The following is an 18,721-nucleotide window of genomic DNA, read 5'->3' as shown; positions in this document are numbered from 1 at the left end:
ATTGCCTCCCCCTGCCCCCCAAGCTCCCCTTTAAATAGTAGAAAGAAAAAAAGAAAGAAAGAAAGAAAGAAAGAAAGAAAGAAAGAAAGAAAGAAAGAAAGTTAGTTCTCTTATTCAATGAAAGAAGCAACATTCCACTTAGATGCAATAAAAGCAGCCAGTTCAACCAATCGAGCAAGGCTCAAAGACAGGGTGTCACATCTTGTTAAAACAATGGCAGCAAGAAGCAAAGAGCAAATATAGATCAAGTAGAGGAGGTGGCTGACTTACAACTGCAAATACAGAGTTCCACAGAAAGGGACTCAGATAGAACTCTTTCGAGGCCAGAGATGTAAGAGAAAGGCCTGCTGTGAGGACAAACTAGTGAACTCTCTTCCAACTAGGCACGTACTACTTGCACAGAAAAAGAAAAGCAGGGCATTCCTGTGGAGACAAGTGTTCGACCTCACTTCTCCAGGATCCAAAAGGTGGAAACCCATTTATATGCATTCAGGTTTAGGGCAAATATAAACAGCTGGGCTGAAAATCACTCCTACAGAGGCCCACAGATTGAAGATTGTTTAAATCTGGACTTGTGGACACTTCATACACCAAAAATTTCAAGGAGGTCAATTAAAATAAGTTAGAGTAGAAGCAAACTATAAAGAAAAGTGTCACCTTGCTCTGCTACTCCAATACCAATTCTAAAATCAGTTCTGAAATGTTCTCTCTCATAAGTATAGTTGGAAATGATTTAAACGGTTCTAAGTAGGACCATTTATTTTTCATATGGGAAATGGTCCTTATAAACACACCAGGCTGGGTCAGATCCGTGGTGGTCCCAGTACTCTCTCTTGAACAGAGAGTACTCAGGGAGGGGATGGGTGTCTTTATGACATTAACCTCACAAGCTCAAGAAAATAAGCAAATAATGTGAAATGTGAACAAATACTGATATACAAAAATGTCATTTATTATGATCACGAAAAAAAGAAAACCATTTAATTGTCCCCAGACAGGAGGAAAGGCTGAGGAAATACTGGTGACTTCTAAAGAGGAAATATAACATATTCAGTAACATAATGTAACTTGAGAATTTTTCATGGCATTGGAACACAGTCTGCTATGGAAAAAACCAGCATACAAATGGTGTGTGCCATATGATCAACTATGCTTAAGCACGCACCAGTAATGAGGCTTTAAAGAAATAGGGCCAAGGTTCAGCATTCTCTAGGTGCTCTCGACATTTTTTTTATATTATCCAAAACTTCCTATGATGAGCAACTACTAGTTTTTAGCATTGGGAAACTGTTTAAAACACTACAAAGGAAAGCACATTTTTTTTTAAAAGTTAGGAATGTACCACCAAAATATGCTTTGTTTTTGCTAATAAACAAAATGAATTTACTATCAATCTGTTTTCAACCCAGGCCTCTCAGACAATTCTTCCATCAAGTTTATGACCTATAATTTAAGATATAAATACATCTATATATTTTTATTTATCTTTTTCACTTTCAAGAACATCCCTTTGTCCTGGCACCTGAGCACTGTGTGAAAAGGTCACTGGTTTGGACCAAACCTTTGGACATGGTTTGGAGTCGTCTATCATATTCCCATCTACGGGATTCTAAAGGGCATCCTCAGTCACACCTGGTCCTTCTTTAGAATTCTTCCTTCATCCTTTGTACGCTTCTCTTGAGGACTGGCCAGAAGAACTGAACTTCACCCAGAGAATACGAAAATGTCCCGAGGGTGCCAAGTGCACTGCAAGCCTTTTTACTGGAACAGTATTTGAGGTTAATCCTCACAAGGAACAACCTAAGATTAGTCTCTTATTCCTATTTTGGTTCACAGCATTAGAGAATCAGAGAACATCAGAGTTTGAAAAGTCTTGAGAAGTCATCTGGTCCAATTTTGGTCGTTTTGAAGATGTGACTGTCGTAACAAAGTAGAAGTGAGACGGTGGTTCCTACTTACTATGTGGAGTAAAAGCAGTGTAAAGAGGTGATGCTCCTGGTTGGCATTCATCAGGCCTTCTTAATGACACTAGCTCCTCTTTGGGGAATTGAGATTCCTTGGGGTCTTGGCCTGAGCTGGGGATGGGGAGACAGGAACAATGGGGAAAGAGGAAAGGGTAAAAAAGAGAACCGGCTACAAGGAGCGCTGCAGAGCCATGATCTTTGTAAATTTTCAAGATCAGATGGTATCTTCAAGTCCCATCCAACCCAATTATTCTGTATCAACCAGAGACCACAGGACTAGGAAGAGGCAGTGCAGTCTGCAACTATGAACCGCAGGATTGTGCTGTGGGGAGAGGGGGTGGAAATTCCTGACCCTTTCTCGAACAATGCCATCAACGGCCCTCATGAATTTCTGGAACATGCACAAACTTATTTTGCTCCTCGATATAAAGTTTCCACTGCAGATCCTGTGGGCTCAGCGTCTCCAGACCCTGTTTCTTCTGCAGGCCTCATTCCTGCTGTATCCACTCTCCCTCCTGCATTTTTGTCATTCTGACATTTAAGTTTCTTTTTGGCTCATAAAGCATGTGTTATTTAGATGTTTTCCAAAAGCCTTTTGCTCTGTATGAAGGCGTTATAAGAAATCTGTTAAGTAAATATATTTTTAAAAGGATAAAGAGAAATAAAGAGCAACAATAATGAAAAGGAGATAAAAGGAGTTACTACAAGGATGGCTGGGTGGCTCAGGTCACAATATCACAGGTTCCTGGGTTTGAGACCTGGATCAGTCTCTGTACAGACAGTGCAGAGCGTGCTTGGGATTCTCTCTCTCCCTCTCTCTGTCCCTCCCCCCCTTAAAATAAATAATGAATGAATGAATGAATGAATGAATAAATAAATAAATAAATGGTTTATGGCGATTTGGCCTGAAGAAGAGAAGACACAGAAGTTTTTAAAAACTGAAAGGCTACCCCAGGAGGTGCAAGCGCCATTTCTTTGGAGATGTTCAAATGGAATTTGAATGACTGTATGAGCAGTTATCTTAAAAAAGCTTTAATGTTTCTATTTTATTTTTTATTTTTTAAAAAGATTTTGGTTTTTTAAATTGTTTTTTTAATGTTTATTTATTTTTGAGAGAGAGAAAGAGACAGAGCATGAGCAGGGGAGGGGCAGAGAGAGAGGGAAACACAGAATCAGAAGCAGGTTCCAGGCTCCAAGCTGTCAGCACAGAGCCCAACGCCAGGCTCGAACCCACCAACCGTGAGATCATGACCTGAGCCAAAGTCAGATGCTCAACTGACTGAGCCAAACAGGCACCCTTGTTTTTAAGTAATACTTACACCCAACGTGGGGCTCGAACCCACAATTCCAAGATCAAGAGTCACATGCTCCATTGACTGAGCCAGCTGAGCACCCCAGTTGTTTCTATTTCAAATTTCATGATTCCACAAAGTTACTATAATGAAATACATATTGGCCACTCTATCAAATTTGGAGATATGGCAAACAGTCTTTCATTGTAGTAAGACTGCCCTTGGAGAGGAAGAAAAAATTTGTAACTGAATGGCTTGTTGCACACTGCAGTGTGCTCCCATCAGAAATGTGGAATTAGGGGCGCCTGGGGTGGTTCAGTCGGTCATGAGTTCAAGCCCGGCATCAGGTGAGCTCGCACCCCGCTTCAGGTGAGCGTGAGTCCTGCATCAGGTGAGCACGAACCGAACCGGCTCAGGGCTCCACACTCTCCCTCTCTCTCTCTGCCCCTTGCTCACTAGTGCTTTCTCTTTCTCTCTCAAAAAATAATTAATTTGAAAAAAAAGAAACGTGAAAGCTGCTAAGAGTTTCTTTGTTTTTGTTTTTTTAAGGATTATGACCCCCTTGCTGGAATGTTGTAGGTACCTACCATGTAGGTAGGAACAGAACTGTTCCAGTTCTGTGCCCTGAAGTGTTGGGCTGTCTGGCTAAGCTCTAGGAGCTGTATTAAGGAAATACTTTCCCTTCAGCTACAGTTTAAAATGGGACTATGTATGGGTATCCTGGTTCCTACATATTTATTTGCTAATTTTGTTTTGATTATACAAGCTCAACAGAAATATGAATGGTACTTATAAAAACATTGATTCCTGATACTACTACATATTCTTTCTATTAATAGAACATTAACATAAATAGAAGAGTGGATAGATGGAGATTATTATCTCAACTATTTTCCATGCTCAACTTACAGCTCCATAGCTCTTATTTTCATTCCAGAGGTTCTTAAGCAATAGTTCTTAGGCAGCAGAAAAAGCAAGAGGGAACAAATAATTATTAATTGATTCAGTCAGACTTTTCCTTTTTTGCAATTCAAAAACTGGTTGGTTCAGGCCTGAAAGTTGGTTCAGGCCTCTGAAGTGCTTTATCAGAAGTCTGCAAACTTAATTCAATTCCACCCAAATTCACAGTGTAAACAGTCTAAACAAGGCAGTAAGTCTAAAACATTGTTCGTCTGGGCAGGAAGTCAGGTGAAAATTTAGCAGTTCCTCCTATCTCTCATTGAGACAACTGAAATTGAAATCTTTTTACTAACTTAAGAAACCATAAGCATTTGCTTGCTACCACCCTCAAAGAATGATGGGAAATAGTAATTTAAAAATGAGTGAGATAAGACAGTTTATAAGATTTCTTTGAATATTATTTCCTGATTCTGAGTGTGCTCCTGGCACTCAACTCTTTGGTGGATGCTTGAGATAAACTTTCTTGGGCAAGTCACTGACTCCCTTTGGCTCAGTTTTTCCTTTAGAAAACTTGAGGCTAGGGAGGATGCTTTGATGTGAACACAGAGCTTTATTACAGTAACTAGAAAGCAACCAGATAGAAGCTGCTCTTTAGTGATGTTTGAAATCAGTTATAAGAAGCAGAAATATATAATTATACAGTCTTTTATCATTACCTACTTAATTACCTTTACTGGAGCTCACGTGTGTGTGTGTGTGTGTGTGTGTGTGTGCGTCTTCATATTACTGTCAAGTGTCACTTCCTTTAGTATTTCTTGTAAGGCAGAACTGCTAGCAATGGATTCTGTTTTCAGTTACTTGGGATAAAAATGTTTTTATTTTGCCTTTACTTCTGAAAGATAGTTTTGCGGGCAGAGGATTCTTTTAACACTTTAATGTGCCCTCTTAACTGCATTCTGGCCCCCACTGTTTCTCATAAGAAATCAGGTGTTAATATTAGTGAAGTTCCCTTATAATTGAGTTTTTCCTTTCTTGCTGCTATCCACATCACCTTTTTGTCTTTCAAAATTTTGATTACATGTCTGGGTGTGGATCTCTTAATGCTTATCCAAATTAGAGTCTGCTAAGCATCTTGAATGTGTACATTAGTATATTTCATCCACCTGTAAGGCTGTAAATCATGACTTCTTTGAATATTTTTCTACCCTTTTTCTCTCTCTTCTACTTCTGATACTTCAATTGGCACACTTAATAGTGACCTATATTCTTCTGAGATTCTGTCCATTCTTTTTCATTCTTTCGTTCTGTTCTTCAGACTGCATTATCTCCATGGCTTTCTCTTCAATTTGCAGATTCTTTCTTCTGACAACTCAAATCTACTGTTGATCCCTCTGGTGAGTTTTTCATTTTGTTATACTTTTGAATTCCAGAATTTCCATGTTTAAAACATTTTTTTAAATTGTGGTAAAATAAACATAAAACTTACCATTTAACTACTTTTAAGTGTACTGTGGCATTAAGTACATTTGCATTGTTATGCAAACATCACCACAAAACTCTTTTCATCTTACAAAACTGAAACTCTGTACCTATTAAAGAATAATTTCCCATTCCCTCCCACCCCAATCCTTAGCAACCACCATTCTACTTTCTGTCTCTATGAGTCTGACTACTTTAAGTACATCCATATAAGTGAGACCATACAGTGTGTTTTTGTGACTGCCCTATTTTACTTAGCATAGTGTCTTCAAAGTTCATCCACACTGTAGCATGTTCAGAATTTCTTTCCTTTTTAAGGCTGAATAATATTCCATTGTACATATAAACCACATTTTTTTTAACTCATCCACCGATGGACATTTCAGTTACTTCCACTTTTTGGCTACTGTGAATAATGCTATCAAAAAAAGGTGTACAAATTTCTCTCCAAGTCTCTGTTTTCAATTCTTTTGGGTGTATATCCAGAAGCAAAATTGCCAGGTGAGGTGGTAATTCTGTTTTTATCTCTTTGAGAAACTACCATACTATTTTGCACAGCAGCCACACCATTTTATATTCCCACCGACAAGCTACAAAGGTTCCAATTTCTCCAGAAGCAAAATTGCCATGTGAGGTGGTAATTCTGTTAACTCTCTGAGAAACTACTGTACTGCTTTGCACAGCAGCCACACCATTTTATATTCCCACCAACAAGGTACAAAGGTTCCAATTTCTCCACATCCTCACTAATGCTTGTTTTTTGTTTTGTTTTGTTTTTTATATATAGTAGCCATTCTAACTGGTGTGAGGTGATATCTCACGGTGGTTTCGATTTGCATTTCGATAATGATTAGTGATGATGAGCATCTTTTTACTGGCTTGTCGGCCATTTGTAGGTCTTCTTTAGTGAAATATCTACTTCAAGTCCTCTGCACATTTTTTCATTGTTTTTTTGTTTCTTTGTTTGGTTGTGTTTTTTTTGTTTTGCTTTGTTTTGTTTTTTGCTGTTGAATTGTAGGAATTCTTTATATATTCTGGATACTAACCCCTTATTAGATATATGATTTATAGATTTTTTTCTCCCATTCCAAAGGTTGCCTGTTCACTCTATTGATTGTGTCCTTTGTTGTGCGGAAGCTTTTAATTTTGATGTAGTCCAATTTATCTATTTTTACCTTTGTTGTTTGTGCTTCTGGTATCATGTCTGCATTTTCTATCGCTTTAAAAAGAGTCACTACTTGGTGATTCACTGCCACCATACCTTCATTTTTTTCTTTAAAAATGGTTTCTTTTAGGGGCGCCTGTGTGGCTCAGTTGGTTAAGGTGATGACTTTGGCTCAAGTCGTGATCTCACACTTTACAGAGTTCAAGCCCCGCATCGGGCTCTGTGCTGACAGCTTGGACCCTGGAGCCCGCTTCGGATTCTGTGTCTCCCTCTCTCTCTGCCCCTCCCCCACTCATGCTCTGTGGTTCTCTCCCCAAAATAAATGAACATTTAAAAAAATGTTTTAAATGGTTTCTTTTAATCTTTGAGTATTTATAATAGCTACTTTGAAGTCTTTGTTTTGTTCAGTGTATGGGCCCCTCAAAAGCAGTGTCAATTGTCTAGTTTATTTCTCCTGTGTATGTGTCACAATTTCTAATTTCTTTACATGTCTCATAAATTTTTATTGAAAACTAGACATATTATAGATATGTTATATATCTATAACTGTACACAACATAGCAACTCTGGTTACTGATGTTCCCAGACCCTAGAGGTTTTGTTACTGATATTTGTTTGCTTGTTTATTTGGCTGATCTAATTCTGTGAAGTCTACTTTCCACAGAGAATAGCTGTTGATTTCCCTGCTCAGATTTTTCCTCCTTGTTTTTATATTTTAGTCTGGCTTCTGAAGAATCACCCATAAGCCACTTAACTGATCAAAGGTTGTGCTTAAGCCCCCTTAACTATGGCTTTTCACCCTTTACTATGGCTGGTGTGGAACTTAGAGACTACTTTCATAGTTCAGAGAGTTAAGGGATGGGGGGAAGGTCTAAATACAAAGGGGTGGCACAAAGACAACCTCTGGGGAGTTTTAATTTTTATTTATCCTGTCTGTGCTGATGGTCACAAAATCCTCAGCATGTGTAAACACTCACAGAACTATAGTGTCATCAGATTCATAATTTTATAGTAAAATGAATGTTACTATATATAATTTTTGTTGAAGTGGCCATGATTTGCCTTTAAAAAAATTACTTCTGGGGCACCTGGGTGGCTCAGTTGGTTAAACGTCTGACTCCGGACTTCAGCTCAGGTCATGGTCTCATGGTTTGTGGGATTAGGCCCCACGTTGGGCTCTGTGCTGACAGCATGGAACCTGCTTGGGATTCTCTCTCCCTCCCTCTGTCCCTCCTGTGTGCATGTGCACTCCCTCTCAAAATGAAAGAAAAGAAAGAAAGAAAGAAAGAAAGAAAGAAAGAAAGAAAGAAAGTTAGTTCTATATCTGTGTTGTTCTTACATAGTTGGATCCAATTTGATCATTTGAGTTCTTAGAAGTTTACTACTTAATATTTAATGGGGAGACAGAAAAAAAAATACTTTTCATTATATCATTACCAATTGAGGGTAATTTCCCCTCAGAACGCAATAAAAATTAAACTTTAAAAATGTATCATTGTAATATGACAATGTCAAGTTTTTATACCTGATCAAACGAAGCTTTTCTGGATTAAGCTGTTAAGTCATTTTTCTTCAAATAAAAATTCTGGATTATTTGTTACTGACAAGTCTCACAGAGCCTGAAGACACTCAAGGAAAAACCAAACAAACGTGAACAGAAGTAGAGATCGTGAAAATCAGGACTGACAGCAAAAGGTGCTTGGCTGGACACTCCTCCACCCTCTAGGTCCTTAGGGATACCAAACTCTGCACAGTAGGCTGAGGCAGAAAGTGACAGAACCTCCCAACAATTCTCTCTTCCTGCACCAGCCACCACTTTAATTTCAAGTCAAGTTTAAAGCAATCACTTTCTTTCTAAAACCTTTGTAACAGTACATGAGCTCCCAACCGCCTCACTATGCTAAGCACATTCATATCCCCTTATTTTCACTTTTAGTCTGTAAAAAAGGCAAAAACAAACAAAACCAAGAAATGAATGAACAAATAAAAAAATAAAAAGGAAGAAAATAAACTCAGTCCAAATCTTTAAGCTGAGCTCCAATCTCCTCTTGCTCTTACAAAGCCCCCCTTTCTCTTGACAGCAACCAGTTTTTTTTTTTTACCTTTTCTAATTTAGTCTATAGTCTCAGAATATAGTCTAGACATATTTTTATCCACTCTATCATTTTAAAAAAATGTTCTCTTTCTTCCTTTGAGCCACTCAACTTGAAAAGCATTCTATTAATCAAACTGTAGCCACCTATTTTACTCCATCTTGATAGGGCATGTGGCATTTCATTTTTTTAATGAAAAAAATTTAAAAGTTTATTTGTTTTGAGGGAGAGAGAAAGAGAGAGCATGAGCAAGTGAGAGGAGGGCAGAGAGAGAGGGAGAGAGACAGACAGAATCCCAAGCAGGCTCCATGCTGTCGGCACAGAGCCCAACACAGGGCTCAAACTCACAAACCATGAGATCATGACCTGAGCTCAAATCAAGAGTCAGACGCTTAACCAACTGAATCATCCAGGTGCCCCGTGGCACGTGGCACATCATATATCTGTGCTGAAATTGTGTGCAGGAGGGCTGTGACTCATCAGAGTTGAAATCACTTGGCAGCTAGGGCATGCTGATGTGGCTGGCTATCACAAATCTCACTGGAACAGTACTCTATCCATTGCATTTCTGACTCTTTGGGTTAAATAGCTCACTGACATCTCTTTCTCCCCTCCCTGACCCAGAAAAAATGATGATAAACCCATGTGGGATATGTCTTTACTTCCCCAAAGAGGCAACAGTGCAGAGAGGAATTACATGATTATTCCTATCTTACAATTGCAGGAGAAAGAGACAAGATGATAAAGAAATATAAGAGAGGATGAACAGAAAAGCACTCCTTATAAGGATCAAAAATGGTAAGAAAGAAACTTGAAAAACCAGCTTTCTTAGTTACAAGTATTCCAGGAAAACACTCTTCTATGAGTAACAAAGGTCCTCAAACAAAGGCTAGGCCAAAACATGGTATACTACATGCATGCTACTAAATTCGTTTTGGTTTCTCAAGGCACCGTGGCTTTAAATTAAGTTTAAGGTTCTGTTGACAGTGGATTCAATTTAGTTTCAATCTAAACCTCTGTCCCCAAGTAAACCTGGTGACAGATTCTACTCATTTAGGCCCAAACTTAGGAATATACTTCAAAGAGAGACTCTTTAAGTAACTATCAAAAGTACTTATTCTCACATGTTACCACACAAAAATGGGTTGAAAGGGAGGCCTACTGTTTTTGCTCATGATTTTCTTATATCAACTGCCACCAGGACCAAATAGTTACCCGAAATAACCTTCTGATTAAGGCCACAAGAACATCCTAGCAGCATTTGGCAGAAAGAATTGAGAAGGCCAGTACTCTCCTAAAGTGCTATCGCTTTTAATAAACACTGGTGAGATACACTTTGATACTACAAAGATAAGTGCTCTGGAAATACGAGCTAGATGACTTATTCTTTCCATCATCCCTTGTAACTGTCACTCAAAATATTATCTTTTATAATGGTTTTATAATTCACTACTTTATATTGAAGACCAAGAATGAAGACCAAAATTTAAATGAATAATCCTAACACAAAGTATTATTTCAATGACTTAAAAATGTTGGGTTCCCCAGCTCCCATCCTTTATATAATACTGAACCTGAGATCCTACTCAATTTGAGGTCATATTAGAGCTCACCGAACATCCACAGCCATAAGTAGTGAAAGCAAACCCTTGCTGAATACCTGTTACCCTGAAGAATTAACAAAACTAACCTTTATCAATAACTGCCACACATCACTTTGTATGGGCCTCTTCCCAAGAGCCAAGATCTCAAGTCTCTGCCTTAAAAATAAGTCAAAATCTCCCATTGTAAAAATAATACACACTCACATAAAAAAAAAAAAACCTGGTACGTACACAAGAAAGTAAAGCAAGGAAAAGTGCTCTTTGCTCACCACTGAAAAATAACCACTGTTTTGTGTACATTCTGATGTACTACTAGTTTTATTCATCGAAGTATGCATTACTTACGTAAGCCACTGGGAGGCCACTGCCAAATTAAATAAAAAAGTCAAAATCAAAATGAATTATAATAGCCCTGTTTTGAAAAGAAAGTTTTTCATTATTACATAATGCATGCTCATTAGAAAAAAAAAGAAAACAAAAAACCTATAGGTAGCCAAAGAGAAGAGGGAAGACATCACACATCAGCTAATCTCCTTGAGATAACTATTGCTTACATCTGATGCAAAGCATTTGTTTTTCATGTACATATAAGTACCTTCCTTTTTTTTTTTTCTTTAACTTTTGAGAGAGAGAGAGAGAGAGAGAGAGAGAGAGAGAAAGGGAGGGAGAAAGAGGATCCCAAGCAGGCTCCATGCTCAGTGAGGAGCCTGATGTGGGACTTGATCCTATGACTTGGGATCATAACCTGAGCTGAAAGCAAGAGCTGGACACTCAACTGACTGAGCCATCCAGGAGCCCCTGTGCCTTCCTTTCAAAAAAGAAAATGAAGCCATTAGCCATTAAAAAAATTGCCTTCTGTGTAGAAAACGGTTATACATATGTATTTTGTAACCTGCAAGTTTCACTCGTAATAGATAGAACGCCATCACTTTTAAATGGCTGCAGAGAGTTGCATTACATGGTAACACCATATATGATCTAACTAGTACCTTATCAAGTTGTTTCTGGGGATGTTTCTTTGAAGCATTAGGTCAGTAATTCTTCAGTAGTCTATAATAAGCAAAGGGGTTGTTCCTCCTCCTTTTTCATCAAGTTTAATTTTTTTTCGACTGAACAATAATGAGAAAAGGTTTAGCCCAAACCACTTACCCACTCTCGTTTTTAATCAAACATATGTGGACTAGGTATAAGATTGCTTTTAGAAACAAAACTATTTTTGCCAAAGTGAAATACTAAAGGGAATGACTATCAAGTAAATTCTCTTTGTAGAGAAATAAAAATAGCCTTTTGCCTGCTATCAATAAGAACCAAATGGACCAATCGTTTGAACTTTCTCTTAGATTTATAGTTATTGAGAGTTCGCTGGTTTTAAAGAAAATATTTTATATTCAGACTAACTCAGAATGTTAAAAATCAGCTGCCTCTGTCCTCTGCATTGGTGAGACATAGCTATCTTATCAGTGTGCAACTAACACATTCGGTGGGCTTCATATACTCCGTAAACAGACACAGGTGTAGAAATAGCAGTGCCTGCAGCTTAATGTCTGAGAGCTCCGTTTTTTCAAACACAACTCAGTCTGAAGGTTGTGCAACACTCGTATATACACTTGCCACCTTTACCCCCTGTCTCCCATTACACAGCAAACTGAAGTTCGAGCCAGACGCCCTCACTTGTCATTTCTCACTTCAAGGATCTTTTAATACTCTGCAAATATGTAATTAACTATAGCCATAAAAGCCAAGGGTTCTACCTATCCCATTTTTAAGGGCTAAAATATTAGAGCCATGGTGCCCTGGCCAAGATAGAGCATGTCTTCTTTGGAGACAGCAGTGTGCCACTTGTGTGACAATTTTTAAACAGCACTGGCAAAACATGTCCTCAGAAAACCCTTTCTTCGTTATGATCACAAAAAGCTTTTATTGTACTAAATGCTATACAAAGTATAACAAATAGACACACTCTCAGTAGTTTGTGTTTTCAACCCAAGAAAATTCCATCAGGCAAAAAGCACAATGAGGTGTGTGGCAGGTGGTGAGTAGAGGGACTCATAGGAGGAGTAACTATTTTGATTGGGAAGGGTAAGAACCACCACCTTCCTAACTCTAGATAATTTATTACACTGAAGAAGGCAGAGCACCTGTGGCCTTGACCATTTCAACTGAGCAATTAACCACTTAATTTCATTAAGTGCCTGGCATGTGTACCATTGTTTGCTGCAGATATAAAAACGTCACGATGAAACAGGTCACTATCCTTCACCTCTAGCAGACAGCCTCCAAACTGACCACATCCATGCTTACATTTTCTTTAGGTCCTCGCTCTGCCCCTATATCTAGGGTGTCACATGGAATTCCCCATGGCAGGGAAGGGGAAGGACATTCTTGCAGGTGATACAACAGCACACCAACAAAGCTCTCCTGTGGAAGTGACAGAGTTGGGAAAATGGGGTAGTCAAACTTCCCCTACTGCCACCTATCTTCTGACATAGGCTTCATGAAGAAAGCGACCAATCTAGCCAGCAGTCTGTGACACAAAATGATCAATCACCAGCTAACATCAAGAGGCTCCTTGTTTTGACCTCTGCCCAAATTCCCCTTCTGGTGGCTGTGTAAAAGTCACATGGGGAAGAGGGAGTCCACTGAATAACACTGTGATATAATCTGAGAGCACATTACTATCACATTTTCTCATTTGCTTCTCATTTGAAATGGGCACTGTCTTAACTACTGAGTTCAGAAAAGTAATTGCAAAATTTTCCTGGTTAATTATTAATCTTCTCTAAGTGACAGAGGAAATCCAGAGCAAAGTCAGGGCTAGAAGGGACTTTGAGAGGTCACTTATCTCCAGACTTTAGAGAGAATATTGAAAACATCACAAATACAAATCCATTTTTAGATAACTTCCAAAAAAAGGTTTACATTTTCCAGGGTTCAAATTCCCCATTTTATAAAACCCTTCTTTATATCTCATCTAGTAGTCCGCCAACCTTAGTGTGCATCAGAATCACTTATGGGGCTTGTCAAAATGCAGATTGCTGGGCCCCATCTCCCCAGGTTCTGAATCAACAGATCTTGGATGAGACCTGAGAAGGTGCATTTCTCACAAGTTCCCACGTGGTGCTGATGCTCAAGGTGCCAGGACTGCAGTGTGAGGGACCATGGTTCTAACCTAAGCTTTGTTGGACTGAACTCTTATATTCTCAATGGAAATAGATACTAGTTGGTCATCAGTCCTTGGTTCTGAGGCATCTACTTACTTGCATAACAATTCAAGAGTCCCCTGGGCATTTTTTCCCCTCCAGGCTAAATAAGAGAAGTTCCCTAACATCATATTATAGATATCAGTTTTCAACCCTTTAATCATTTTGTGGCATTCTTGGTTGAGCCTTCTCCAAGTCTCTTTTAGTTGTGGAGCCATGAACTAGACCCAGAACCTTAGTCAGAGAGACTGGCTGAGGTTGCATATGAGGGGAAAAATGACTCACAGATTCATACAGTATATTCCTATTTATTAATCTCCAATACCCGAAGCTTGCCTTACTAGCTCCCTTCTGATTCATGTTCTCTGACTCCTTTATGAGCTGCAATAATGCTTAGGTGACCTTCGTAATGCCTTTCTTCTGAGAAGCTCAAAGCATTTCTCTAATTCAACAGTTGACTCAACATCCTAAACCAGTGCAGGGTTTTAAGGAACCAGATCTAGTGCACATCAGTTCAGGAGGAGAGAGAAAATCTGGAATGTCAGGTCAGATTTCTATACAAATCTCATTATACTGGGAAAGATGCTTCTTACTTTTATTGGACTTTATGAGACACCAGAAGTTTACGCCCTCCATATAACAACCATTCCAGGTGCAGGGAAACTAGTGAACCTCCTCCCTTTGTGGAGAATTGTAACAGGGAACTGGCGCTGAGGATCTGGTTGCAGGGCTCAGTCCATCTCCATCACTTCCCTAGCTGCTGGAAGAGAAAGGGAAGGAGCACCCCTGGGCGCACAGCAGTTTGTCCTGTTTGGCAAAAGCCCAGATGAACTGAAAGCTATCCTGTGAGCTGACCCCAACTCTCCCCGCTCCGTTTTGTTTTCCTTTTCTTCCCTTTCACACTATTTTTTCTGCCAGTTTACTTAGTGTGTTATGTCGGGGGCCCAGTCTCTGTCTATTGCCTAATTTTAGCACGTGAGTTCTTTGTGAGTAGGAACTATGCAGTCTTTGTGCATTGTATGTGTTCTGGGGGTGCTTAATACATGCTAAATAATAACAGCAGTCCCAGTATTTCCAGGAGAAGTCAGAATTCCAGCAGAGGGTCCAATCCTATTACCATCTACTTACATACAAGACAAGCAGAGCTCAAGGCATTCCTGTGCACACTGTTCCTTTCATATGAGACAAAACCGTTGAAATTCAATATAACAAAGCCTATTCCTACATAATTTCCTTTTGAAAGAGCACAAGCTAGAGATGTGATCACTGCGCACTTGCATCCAGCTCCAAGCCAAAAGGCAACCTGTTAGATAATGTAAGTTCCCATATAACCACACAGACAAGTTATCTATTACATAAACCCTCAAGTGGATGAAGAGAACCCCCAAAAAGATTCTTCGTTGCTTCCCTAAGCAGCTTCGGAGCAGAAGGCTAATTCTCTAGGAATAAAGAGTAAAATAAACCTACTGCAGTCAGGAGCTACTCTGTCAGAGCCTCTGGGTCTGTAACTATTTTAAGAGGCAGAGGGCTAGGAGGAAAAGGCAGGCTGCCAGGGAAAGCGGTTTAAACAGGACTGGAGGACAGACACACACAGTCAACCGCTGGGAGGGCAACCATGATGGAAGGTACAGGTGTGCACAGCACAGGCGTGGAACCGTGGGCTGCTGGGCTCTTTCCACAGGCCTCAAAGCCGCCCTGCTGCTCAGCATCTGGACCCCCATTTGTGACCATGAGCTGAGCTCACTGTGGTCTGTCATGCCCAAGGTCATAACTAGTCAACAGAGACTTTACTGACCAGGGAACAATAACCGGTATCACTTCATCAGGCACACAAGATAAGAAGGAGTGAAGGGAATCACACCCCAGCAAACAGAACAAATTCCCACACTGACGCTTACATCATTAAAATGATCTTCCCTTTCATTCACCTGTATCACTCTCTCACAGCACATAAATCATTAAAACGGACACTCTCAAAGTGTTTATGAGCATTTTAGCAACTCCTCCTAGAAGAACACAAGCTTCCTCTAGTAAAAATACCTATGGAAACTTCTGTTAAATTTTAAAAATGGATACATTTTGAACAGCTTTTCTTTTTCACAGGACTGAGCTACAACTGAGGGAATGAATAACAGCTTGAAAACGATCTAGGATCCAACTACAATGCACCTTTAAAAACACTCCGCGGACATTCAGATGGCGCCTTATTAACAATTAAAAGTAAGAATAAGAGTGGTGACTTTCTTGCAATGAAAGTATGTATTATGAAGCAAATACTGTAACAAAGTCCTTTTTACTATTAAAGACGGTATTAGACTTTTCTATTATAATTACAATGAATCTGGACTGCAAATTTCTCTTCTGCTCAACAAAAAAACTTGTTTTAATAGGAGTTTCTTTCTAAAAATAGCTCAAGAACGCAGTTCTGTTTTTCCTTCTTACATTCTTTTCCTACTAAATGTACCACTGAAACACTTCCTTTCATTGTTGACACCTTAGGTCATTTGGATTTAAAATCAGACAATATATAATAACAAAGAAGTCTTTGAATAAAGCTTTCAAAATGGAAAATGGCATTTGAGGGAATGCCTCCCTCCTCGCTCACACAGATGACATGGGCACAGATGCCTGGTGAGGAGCTACCACAGCACCTACTAGAACTGCTTCATTAAGGTCAATATTCCTAGAGGGGATAGAATTTATTTGTTAATTGGTTAAAGAAATGTCCAGCCTGGTTCTCTGTTATAAGCATGTTATTTGGCATGAAGTTAGTGTACCCTGAATTAAAACACACCTCAAACTAAGCAAGGTGATGCAGATTTAATTAAAAATATTTGATATTAAAATCTTTAGTTTTCTTCAGTTTAAATTTAAGTTGGCAATGACTTGTTAAATTAAGAGCAGTTAAGATTAAAGAATTTCATGACTTTGGTTAATTGTGGTAATTAACTCAATCTTCCAGAGGATGCTTTCAATTACTTTGTAAAGCCTTCATCCTAATTTGTTTAAGTGCTTCTCTTTAGAGGTATATGGGTCTATTTTTAAACACGAAATCTTTCTTAAAAAAAAAAATAAAACTGTCCATCTGTACATTTTACACAATTACATATGACACTCCCATTATTTCTGCATATAAATTGTAACTCACAGTAAGTACAACAGGAATCTACTTTTAACTTTTTTTTTCCTGAGAGTTAGGTTACCATAGAAATAAAGCTCAATGAGACAACCATCCCATTAATCAAATATTTTAACAGATAAAATAAGGAATAATCTACAGACTGCTTCTGCCAAGATAAAAACAGTAAGAATCAAATACTTTCTCTTGGGAAAACCAAATGAGGTAGGTTTCTTGCAGTAGGATACACGGTAAAGAAAAACCTTTGCCACCATTCTTAGAATCCCCTGAAGTAGCCACCCCAAAGTTTCCAGTTTTCCCAAGAGATGAAAAGTTACTATGATAGCAACATTAGGAAGATTTAAGGAGAGAAGAACAAAGAGAAATCTTAAAAACCCAGCCACTACTTACAAGCACTTTCAAAAGAAATCTGAGCCGCAATTCTTCAGAAGACTGTTCTCCCGACCATGAACACAATCTGAAGTCTAAAATAGATATCCTATCACCTTAGGCCGAGAAGTCACATTTCAGCTTACTAACTTCTACTTGGGTAAACAGTTTTACAACTCCTAGAACAAACCCCAGCTAAAATTAACCGCACCGGCGCAGCAGGCAGGAACTCGCTGATTTGCATCATGTGTGCTGGGATTTATTCACTAGGACAACATCGGTGTCCTCTTAATGGGAAATTTGGCCAAGGGGCGTGCTCTGCTGAACAATACATAGCATCATGATTATGCTAATTACTGAATTCAGTCCAATAATACTAACTTCTTTTAAGTTGTTTTCGCAAGTACTGACAAAGAAAGAGTAAGCTCTTTTTCACAACAGGCGCTCACTTGATTTTTTAAGCACATTCAGATCAAACAAAACTTTGGCAACAAGGTGGCAGTGCTGTATGCTCCTCACAAGGAAAAGCAAAGTAAAAGGACGTTTTGTCAGATTCTTTACACAGTGTGATTAGATGTGGTACCATGTGAAATTGAACAGGAATCAAATATACAAACTAGTAAGTTTAACAACAAGTACTCTTCAATGAACGCTTTTTTCTTGATATAAAACGAACCAATGTCATTCACTTGCCTTCTAGCTTTGTCTTCTGCACTTCCAAGGAGTTGCTATTAGGACACAGGTTCACTAATAAATTACAAGTGAGAACAAACATCTCAAACATTTGCAAAAGGCATCGTCCTTGGCAAGAAACATTCTGAAGTGCATTTAACTGCATGGCTAGCTGGAACTGGTAAACTGTCCTCTATAGATGACAGACCATCTATAAATCATGTTGACACTCAAGTTAACAGCTGAAGACCCCAAGCACACATCTGATAGTCAAAAGAAAACGAGAAATAGCACAGAATTTCTTTTAAAATATATATACTTCCAAATATATATATGTACTTCCTTAATAAGTACAACTTATTATCAAAGCCACAGAATTGCATAACATCTACTCAAGATGGTTTCGATAAGTTTTAAACATTTGAGTTCTGGTGACATACTCTGGTCTTACTGGACACTTTATGAAAGATCTCAAAACACATTACAAACCTCAAATCCCCAAACACATCAGGGAGATATTATTCCCACCCCCCCACCCCCCCCTTTTTTTTTAAACACATGGGTAAAACAGGGAAATTCAATGACTTGTCCAAGGCTTCATTCTGAATCAACACTGGATCATTCCATCGCCCTCCTAACCTCTGTATGACATATATGTCTTCCATATTAACCATTTAGCTATAATCCTATAGATCTTTTCTAAGCTGTTTTTCTGATTTTAAAATGTTAGTTTAAGAATGCAAGAGATTTAAAAAAAAAAAGAAGAAGAAGAAGAAGGAGAAGAATGTAAGAGATTTATTCTACTTAACTCCCAAATCCCAGGTCTGTGCTACAGGGTTTCACT

The 18,721-nt window shown here is 38.8% G+C and overlaps 1 protein-coding gene and 1 long non-coding RNA gene across 10 annotated transcripts in view; one reads left to right on the top strand and one right to left on the bottom strand.

Moving 5' to 3' along the window:
• The window catches only part of SLC20A2 (solute carrier family 20 member 2), a 107,160-nt gene that overhangs the window by 56,650 nt on the left and 31,789 nt on the right, over positions 1-18,721 (bottom strand). The window contains exon 2 of one of the 7 annotated variants that reach the window (XM_042983360.1): positions 1,960-2,075. The exons of 5 other annotated variants lie outside the window; for them this stretch is intronic. The gene's annotated coding sequence lies outside the window, so the exon portion shown is untranslated. Of the gene's footprint in view, positions 1-1,959; positions 2,076-17,226; positions 17,981-18,721 lie in introns of those variants that run through there. One more of the 7 variants, XM_007097029.3, reaches the window with a different exon arrangement.
• LOC122237898 lies at positions 3,449-16,509 on the top strand. Of its 3 annotated transcripts, none has more exons than XR_006216633.1 (3): positions 3,449-3,603; positions 9,618-9,691; positions 15,801-16,509. It is a non-coding gene; the product is annotated as an uncharacterized LOC122237898 (long non-coding RNA). The 3 variants fall into 3 exon arrangements; XR_006216632.1 differs by having other exon boundaries at positions 3,453-3,647; XR_006216634.1 differs by lacking the exon at positions 3,449-3,603 and adding an exon at positions 5,531-5,550.

Source organism: Panthera tigris, chromosome B1 (assembly GCF_018350195.1).
Source record: "Panthera tigris isolate Pti1 chromosome B1, P.tigris_Pti1_mat1.1, whole genome shotgun sequence".
NCBI classification, from domain to species: Eukaryota; Metazoa; Chordata; class Mammalia; order Carnivora; family Felidae; genus Panthera; species Panthera tigris.
This window is presented reverse-complemented; position numbering and strand designations above follow the sequence as displayed.